Source organism: Trachymyrmex cornetzi, unplaced genomic scaffold, assembly GCF_001594075.2.
Source record: "Trachymyrmex cornetzi isolate Tcor2-1 unplaced genomic scaffold, Tcor1.1 scaffold246, whole genome shotgun sequence".
In the NCBI taxonomy this organism is placed as follows: Eukaryota; Metazoa; Arthropoda; class Insecta; order Hymenoptera; family Formicidae; genus Trachymyrmex; species Trachymyrmex cornetzi.
This window is the reverse complement of record NW_017297123.1, coordinates 118,720-128,224: the sequence shown is the minus strand read 5'-3', so window position 1 is coordinate 128,224 and position 9,505 is coordinate 118,720. Positions and strand designations below refer to the sequence as shown.

The window sequence follows — 9,505 nt, the reverse complement described above, 5'->3', positions numbered from 1 at the left end:
AAAAAAAGTAACGCAGTTACTAGTAAAGTTACCAAAAAAGTAACTTGTAACTGTAACTTCGTTACAAGTAACGAGTTACTTCCATTCCCTGATAGGTACATGCATGACACTAATACAAAATTTAAATTCGTAGGTAATAAAAAACAAACATGAATAATATTAAATGTATATTATAATAATATTATTATCAGTTTCTAAAATAAATCAACAAAAAACAAGAATAACTTCTTACAATCTACGAAGTCGTTTGACAAAAACAAAAAGTAAAATCTTCTTACAATTTACAATATCAATCGACAAAAACAAGAAGTAAATTCTTCTTACAATCTATGAAGGTATAATAAAAAATAAATTCTTATAATCTATGAAGTCAATTAGCAAAAGTAAATTTTTGTTATAATCTACAAAGTAAAAAGTAAATACTTTTTATAATTTACATAAAGGTACAAATAAATTTTAAAAATATTGCAAACTAAAACTTAAAGTCATAAAAAATAGGGTTTTTGACACTTATTATTAATTAGTTGCTCAGTTCATCAAAATTAGTTTCGTCACCAATACGTTTATACATCTGATTATTAATTCGCTTCAGGATATGCTTTTCAATATTTAAATTAAAACATTCCTTATTTTTTAAATAAGTTTTTGCATGTAACAAACCTGTAATTGACTTTGTGCAAAGTTTGTTTCTTTGTTGGGTTTTCATTAAATTTATTTGTGAGAAAATCCTTTCAACATTAGTCGATGAATGGGGAAGGCAAAGTAAACTAAGCATAAATGGTTCTAATGTACCGAACATAAGATGTTCGTCAGAATATTTCAACTCCGAAACGTAACTCCAAAACTATTCTATGGTGGAATATTTTTCACAAGAAATTTGTATATTGCGAAATAGACGCCACTCGTTATCAATCACTTGAAATTTTGCTTCAGATATCAAGTTTGGAAACGCACTACATAAATTAATTATAGATGGTATAGAACCACTTCTTACGATTTCAGGATCTAGCGCTTCTAACGATTTTAAGACAGCGTTATCAAAATCGTAACGTTTTCGTATTTGTCTGGCACCTTCTACATAGAAACTTAAACATCTTGTTCGCAAAATGTGTTACTGTTGACTGTGAAAGTGTTTATTATGTAAAACTGCAAGTATCTTAGCTCCCATATATATTTTCTCTAATGGCAGATAATTTTGTGGATCGTTAACATTTATTAAAGAAATGGGCGTTTGTTGTATTACAGTTCTTTTAATGAAGCACTCCAATAAAGTTTTATAAACAGTGCAAATTTTTTTATGCAAATTATAAATCTGCGGACTGGTACTTTGTAATTCCCGGTTTAAATTGTTAAAAATAAGAAGAACGAACTCCAGAAACATAAAAAACATTTTTGTCAATGGATCTTGAAATTTCTGTAAAATATTTTCAACAGGTCCAGCAGTAGTTCGATCGCTGTTAATAGAAGCACCGATAAAAAAAAGTTTGAATCTCATATTGTTCAAGATTTCGCACTACTACAGATTCAACAGACAGCCACCTTGTTTAAGCCGGATGAAGAATTTTATGAATTTTTACATTTACAAATTTTTAAAACTCTTTGAAGGTTTCAACTCGTTTCGGGCTATTCGAAAAATAGTTAAATATATCTCTAGTTAACTCTTCAATAGCACTAAGTAGCATAGTGCAAGCATTTGACGGGGGTGATCCCGATTGATCACGGCTCGATTGGACACCACCAATCACAGCGACCGGTGCTTAGAAGCTTTGTAGTCTCAAGCGCTGTGAGTGGCTCGTGTCCAATTGAGCAGTGTCCAACTGGGTGCCACCCCATTTGATGCACACAAATGAAAGCTATGGCAAATGCATTTCATCAAAAATATATGCGGAATATCTGAGATCAACCTACTTGGAAAAGAATTTTTGGTGCCTACCATCACATTTGCTCCATCGGAAGTAAAACCAATTAAATTAGTCTTATATGGTATCTTATTTAAATTAAAGAATGTAATAACCTTGTCATATAAAGCCAGTTCGAGTTTCTTTTTCATTCTAAAGATCAAAATTCGAAGAATAAAGTCTGCGAGTGCTGACAGTGCCAGCATCGCAGCCAATACGGTGGCAAGATTCTAATCCAGCTAGCAATCCAGCAGGAAAACAAGCATCGTGTGCCGCCGGCTTAAGTCTTTGGCCGTTGCATCTTTAAGTCCGGATCTACAATAGGTGTTTTATGCCTTATGCCGTAAGAAACTGACCAATTACAGTCGAACCGAGAAGAATAAGCGACTGTGATTCGCCCATTTCTTATGGCTTAAGGCTTAAAACCCTATTGTAGATCCGGGGTTAAGGGTATTAAACCTAAAAAGCAGTCTATCACTCTGAAAAAAAAAAACAACTTTTGCTATTTGTCATTGATCAAGTTCGATCGTCATTCTAGCATCTCCTTAAGTTGTTAATTTATTACTTAAGACGACCCTGCATTTACTTTTTGCCTTGAAACCATCTTACAACCATAAGTGTTTCGTACATCCACGATCTGTCGATTCATCTACAATCGATGAAAACTTAACGTTGTTCAAGGTTTCACAAATTTTTTCTAAATTGTGCTATCCAATAACATTTTGCACAATAGCAGTTACTTTGGTTCTACTACATGCTATGCTTTTTGCTATTTCAGAATCAACACATATTTTTTTTATCAATTGTGTGTGTGAGGCATGTGTTTCATTATTTTAAATGGCACATTATACCAGCTACAAAAGCAGCCAAATACAAATCAGCCTTTTTGGTTAATAGCTCCACACCAAAGACATAGAGAATGGACTGCGCGATCCGTGTATAACTACAGTAAGTGATATAGGATATGTTGGTCGAGGAAAATGAGAGAGAGGGACGTAGGTTGCGGCCAGGGTTGGGTTTTCGAAGGATTTTCTAGGGTTTTTTACATTATACTGTATTATACTGTATTATACGATATTATACGTAAAAAAATTGTATAAAACGTATAAAACTCTAATTTATGGTCTACGAAACTGTACGAGTGTCCAGAATTCCAGAACGACTCCATGTTATCGATTTTTTTGAAATATCGATTTTTGTTGTTGCTGCGCCGTGCACGCACATTTTTTTACTATAGAATTATAGACTTTTCCACCAAGAGTTAGAGTTGGATTAGAGTTAGGCTGGAGTCCCATGAGGTGTATTTACCGCGTATCGCGTAACCGCGTAACCAATCAGAAGCGATCCGCTGTTGTGATTTCGTGTTTTACTGATTATTGATTGGTTACGCGGTTACGCAGTACGCGGCAAATACGCTTCATGGGACTCCACCCTTAGGGCCTGACCACAATAGAAGAAATAAGGAATTAGGAATAAGGAATAAAGATTTCAACCTATCAGATATCGAATACACGGTTTCTGATAGGTTGGAATCCTTCTTCCTTATTCCTAATTCCTTATTCCTTCTATTGTGGCTAGGCCCTTAGAGTACAAAAACTAACCAACCACAGGCGAATATTCTCATCTTACAGTCGAATGAGAGTGGAATGCTCCAGTTGAGACTAGACTATCGAGGTCTGTGGTATTATGAATAAAATCGAAATATGCAAGGCACCGACCACCTAGAAATCGGGCAGGTATAAAAAGGATGCAACAAAAGCGAAAATGATGCAGACCCCCCAAACACTGGACGCTTAGCTAATAATAACGTAATTCAAAAATAAAAATCGAGGATGTAACGCTCGAGATAGAACATGTTCGAATCGCACGAGCGACCTCTCAAGACACTTACAACGCTCAGCTCTTAGTTCTTTGTTTGTTAGCGAATTTTCGATCGATTTTTAGCGTGGATAATGTAGAAATTGATAGAAAGTGTGATGTTCCGAGGGAATTTATAATAAATAGTGATCAGCGAGGATTATGAAGTATTTATTAATATTAATAATCAAATTATATTGTAATCGCAGAGAGTCACACACAAGGAGAGTGGCGCCATAATGACAACTGTTTTTCTCATAAAACTAAAAATACTAAAATAACTAGCGCCAGATACTACAGAAAGTATTAAATTACGCATATAATGTAGAGATGGCGCCACATGAAGTATAATACGTATAAAACTAAATGATGTATTATACTTGTATAATACCATGTATAATACTATGTAAGAAACCTCGTATATAATACATAGACATATAAGATAGACCCAGCATCTATAGTACATGTTGGGGTTTGGCAGAACGGTGCGAGAGGCAAGATATCGGGGCAACCTGTCCTTCTCTGCGCGTGCATCTTGACATTCTTGACAAAATCAAAATGGCTGACTACGTTAGGATCGTCTGGATTCTTTGCCCATTGTGTTACTTTGCGTCACCCAGTATTTCTGATGGGCAAGGAAAAAATATTCTGTTACACTTAAATGAAGCATATGTTGTACGTATTGTATGCATATATATAAGTAGAAGTTAAAATGTTTTATTTACGTCTGAAAGAATATTTTTTCTCGTTTCAAATTTCTTTTGATACCCACATGCGTTGCACGTCTCCATATTCAATTTTTTTACAAACGAAACAATACTAACAGTTATTAATAATAGGTGCAAAGAATACAGACAATTCTAACGTAGGCAGCCATTTTGATTTTGTTAAGATTGTCAAGATGCGCGCGCAGAGAAGGACAGGTTGCCCCGATATTTTGCCTCTCGCACCGTTCTGCCAAACCCAGCATATACTATAGAAAAGTATACGGATGCTGGGTCTATCTTATATGTCTATGGTATAATACGTGCCCAACCCTGGTTGCGGCCAATCTCCCTCTTTTTCTAAGATTGTGATTGGTTCCTCCTTCGTCGCGTAAGAACGTATCGTGGCCATCAATCACCCTTTTTTGTAAGATATCTGTGCAACGTTTCGAGTCTCGGAAATCTTGCATAAGTGTCATTTTCGATTCGTATTGAGTCTGTATTAGAGAAGTACATAGAAATATGGTGTATACTTGTTGGGTGTGCAAGTGGCGAGGAGATAAAGAACCTAAAAGATCATTTCATAAGTAGGTACACATATTAGGTTAGATTCGTGAAAAGCTTAAATATCTCATTTACAAAGCTTTAAAATGATGTTTCGCCCTTATGGAAACAGACTGAAAATTTCGAAAAAACACTGAAAATAAGAGGTTAACGCTCAAATTTGAGTGTTAACCCCTCATTTTCAGTGTTTCTTCGAAAATTTTCAGTGTTTGTTTCCATAAAGACGGGGCCCGGAACATCACAATTTCACCGTTGAGTAGAAAAAGACACAGATTGGCCGCAACGTACGTCCCTCTCTCTCATTTTCCTCGACCAACATATCCTATACCACTACACGGATCGCGCAGTCCATTCTCTATGTCTTTGCTCCACACTATTTAAACTCTGAACTTTAACTAACGAAGTCAGCGATGATTGATATTTACGAGCAGAGATAGCCTTGATGTGACTACTTCTAGCTTGATGTCGTTTGAGTTGATTCTTTCCAGCGGAAATATTAATGCTTTTATTGCATATTCGACATGTAGCTTCATGTATGTTGTTCTTATTAGGACCCAACCACTCTTTATATTCGGTTTCAGTTTCCCACTTTGAATTGTATTTTTGCAAGTATTTTCTTTTCTTGGCCCGTTTGCGCCTTACCATCGATTCATTGCTACTTGACTCTTCACTTTCATCAATCTCACATTTATTCTCAGAGCTTCAACAAAATAAGAAATAAAAAATACAATAAATTTAATAGCACTTTTCTAACCTAATTTTGAGATATGTGCATACATCATATCTTACCCATTTATCTTGGAGTCTTTCACGTTTTACTTCTCATAGGGCCTCTTTCACCAACTTCTGATTAAATTAATCAGACTTCCAATCCAATTGATATCTGCGGAAAACTAACAATTTTAAATCCCCGTTCCGCTCGCGGGCGGTTCCATGTTCCACGACGACACATTGGGCCTGCGTTGGTAAACCTTATAGCGTTTTCGATTGGGCAAAAGTTAGTGCGCACCAGTGCGCACTCAGTTCACACCAACACTGGACGAGTTCCATGGGTTGCACTGAATAGTGCAAGTTCAAAAGAAAACGCCAAGATTTTCAGTGCAAAAGCTGAAACTCATTTTTGTTCACTTTGAAGCAATGTTCAACAAAATGTTACAAAACCACAGTAAAAGATATTAAGAGTAGGGACAAGACCCCGTTTTCAATTCAACTGCGCAGATTTGCTTGTCCCTATGTATATCCTTAACTGTGATAAAACGTGCACTGAACTGGCACCGTCAAAATATCTCGTGCCACTTAGTGCGCACTGAGTGCGCACTACGCGAGTGTCGTGCGATCAAATGAACACGTGACACCATCCAAGTGCGCATTGGCACTGCCAATCGAACACGCTCTTGACACTGAGTGCAGCCAGTGCACCTCAATCGAAAACGCTATTAGAATCTGTAGGCAGTGTTTAATTGACCAATCGGGACAAAAGGAGCAAAGATTTCTTTATCCCGATTGGTCATTCGAAATTACTATACATTACAAGTAGAATTTCTGAACGTACCCCGTGGCGTTGGCGCACTTTGGCAAAATTTAAAATTGATTATGGTCAGTTATGATTATCAATTGACAAGTGATTTTCATAAAGCGGTAAATAGCGTTTTAAAAACGGTAAAGCGGTAGCAGAGTGGTATTTGAAGCTAAAAAACGGTATATCTACTGCTATAACGGTAGACCTGGCAACACTAACTACGTTTACACGGCACGCTTTACGCCGAAGTTATAACATCGATGTTATTAAACTGACCAATCACAGTCATTCCATTCTTCAGAGGAACAGCTGTGATTGGCCAGTTTCATAACATCGATGTTATAACTTCGGCGTAAGGGCTGCCGCACACACCTTCCGTAACAATAACCATAAGACGTACCGTAAGAAATAGCCAATCACAGTCGAGAATTCTTTTGAACTCGTAATTCTGATTGGCTGATTCTTACGGTATGTCTTATGGTTATTGTTACGGAAGGTGTGTGCGGCAACCCTAAGGGTATATCCACACAAACTTGCATAGCCGCATAAACATATGCATAAAGAAAATTATCCAATTGCAGTTCTCTTTTAAAGTCGTACATAAAATGTGATTGGATAATTTTCTTTATACATACGTTTATACGGCTATGCAAGTTTGTGTGGATATACCTTAAAGCGTGCCGTGTAAACGTAGTAACTGACTGGTGCGGTGTGAGACTGCACCCAGTGTATCTCAAGAGAAAACGCTATAAGTAGTAGAGATACGTCGTTCATAAGCGTTCCGTTCACTTTGAACGAATCCAGTGTTGTTAGGCGAGTCACCTTTTAGCGCATGTGCATTGCAGCGCTAGTGAAATCCAGTAACGTACACAGAATGAAAGTAACGGTTCCTACATGAATATTTATTATTATTATCCTATTTATTAATGTTATCAATTAATATTGGCGTCTTTGACTTATGTAGCTATATATTATAACGTATAATCTAGTTTTTCATTACTAATTGACTCTTTTTTGATTACGGTTTTAATAATAATTAATAATAGAAGAGAGTTACCTACGTACTATTTATAAATTAATATATCATAATTGTCCACTTATTCTTATGAAACTTAATAATCTTTGAAAATCGAATTGGCTTGTTATTGCAAAGCAATATAAAAATTTTTAACAAATTAAAGAAAGTAGAGATGATATTTTCTCAATAAATACATTTATTTCTATTTATATAAATAAGTGGAATAAATTTTAGTTCTTTAAGTCTTCGTTATCGGTAAAGATATAATAATTATATTTTTAAAATATGAATTAATAATATTACATTATTAAAACAAAAATTGATATTAAAAATCTTTAATGACTATGTTAAAAAAGAAAAATATTTGTTTTATTTTTTTTTTAATTTTTATACCTTGTCTAATTTATTTCTATATGTACTTAATCTAATATTAATTTATACTTTAAGTATATAATTATTGTCTCCTTACGATTGAAGAGATGGTTCACTCGAAGTTATGAAATTTATTTCATCAACACACTATTCGTATTAAGAAGAAAATACAAATATAAATATAAGAAAATACAAGAAAATATAAATATAAAATATATTTAGCCTTAAACTTGTATCTTTTGCTCATATCTTTGGTTTTTTATCGAAATTTTTCTCATTTTATAATCCTTACTGATTTTCCAATAAAATGTATTATATGCAATATATAATCTATATAGAATTATAGATACGTCAAAATAGAGTCTTACGGAATCTTTATAAGTTCGACATTAATACAGCACTGATGCCATGTCCAAACGCACATGCGTCAAAAGGTGACTCGCCTAACACACTGAACGAATCCCTTTATCAGTGTTGGTAACCTAGAAGCAGTGGCCGATCGTACCAGGGCCGTGAAATTACCTAACCCAGAATTATCGTACATACATCCATCGCGCGCGTGCGCGAACAAAATTTAAATACGAAACATGTAAAATTTTAATCCGTAATTAAGACGGTCAGACATATTATAATAACAATTTTATTTATTACTTAATGTTGAAGTGACTTAGGCTGAAATCAGCTTTCGAAATAGATCAGAAATTTCTCGATCAATTCTCAACCGATTTTGCTGAAATTACCCATTCAGCACTTTAGAAGCCCTTTAATACACTATCATTGAAACAATAACCGATATTTTTTATTGATTTCAAGAGCTTAAACATTATATAGAATAAATTGTATTTCTATAATATTCAGGTTAAAAATACAAATTAGAAAGTGATTATTTCAGTATATTTAAAACAATTTTAAAAGAAAGAAACGGTACAAATGTGGCTTTTTACATATGTTGACAGTAGATAGTAAGTTCACTTGCAGCACCGACGAGATACTATTAAGCCCGATCTACAATTGCGTAAGCGTAGTTGTAAATGGTTGTGAAGTGTTGTAAAGCGAAGTTTTAACCTGCCATTCCCGGTTGTAAAGAGTGTTGTAAAGCCCATTCTACAATTGCGTAAGTATAGTTGTAAATACTAATTATCAAATTTTAACTCTCGAGATTGTCAAATTAAAATAACATAATAAAAACGGGCTAGTGAGAGTCAATATTGCGGTAAGTCTTGCAACATAAAAAAATCTTTTTCACATAATTACTTATATCTGGAGACACTGGTAGTGTCTCGGCGCTAAGCCAAGCGAAGCGACACTGCCGTGGCTACTTTACGCGAATCTGTCAAAATTTCCAGACGGTGATTATGGGATCTCAATAACGGCTGTCCCGATCGAGTTCTAAGTGTGCTCAATCGATTGTATCCGGTCGGAATATATTATGAAAGTGTTTTTGTTTTTTCTCTACGTGCTGTATGAGCGGAGATATTGTGATGCAAAATGCTGCAAAATCCGAACTTGAAACTTTTATTTAAGAAACGTCGTCGTCGTCGACAGGGCTATGGGGTGGGGGATTTGTCCTTTT

At 35.0% G+C, this 9,505-nt stretch overlaps 1 pseudogene; it reads right to left on the bottom strand.

Annotated features, from left to right (window-relative positions):
- Positions 1-9,505, bottom strand: part of LOC108761263 (tuftelin-interacting protein 11-like) — a 33,273-nt pseudogene that overhangs the window by 10,126 nt on the left and 13,642 nt on the right.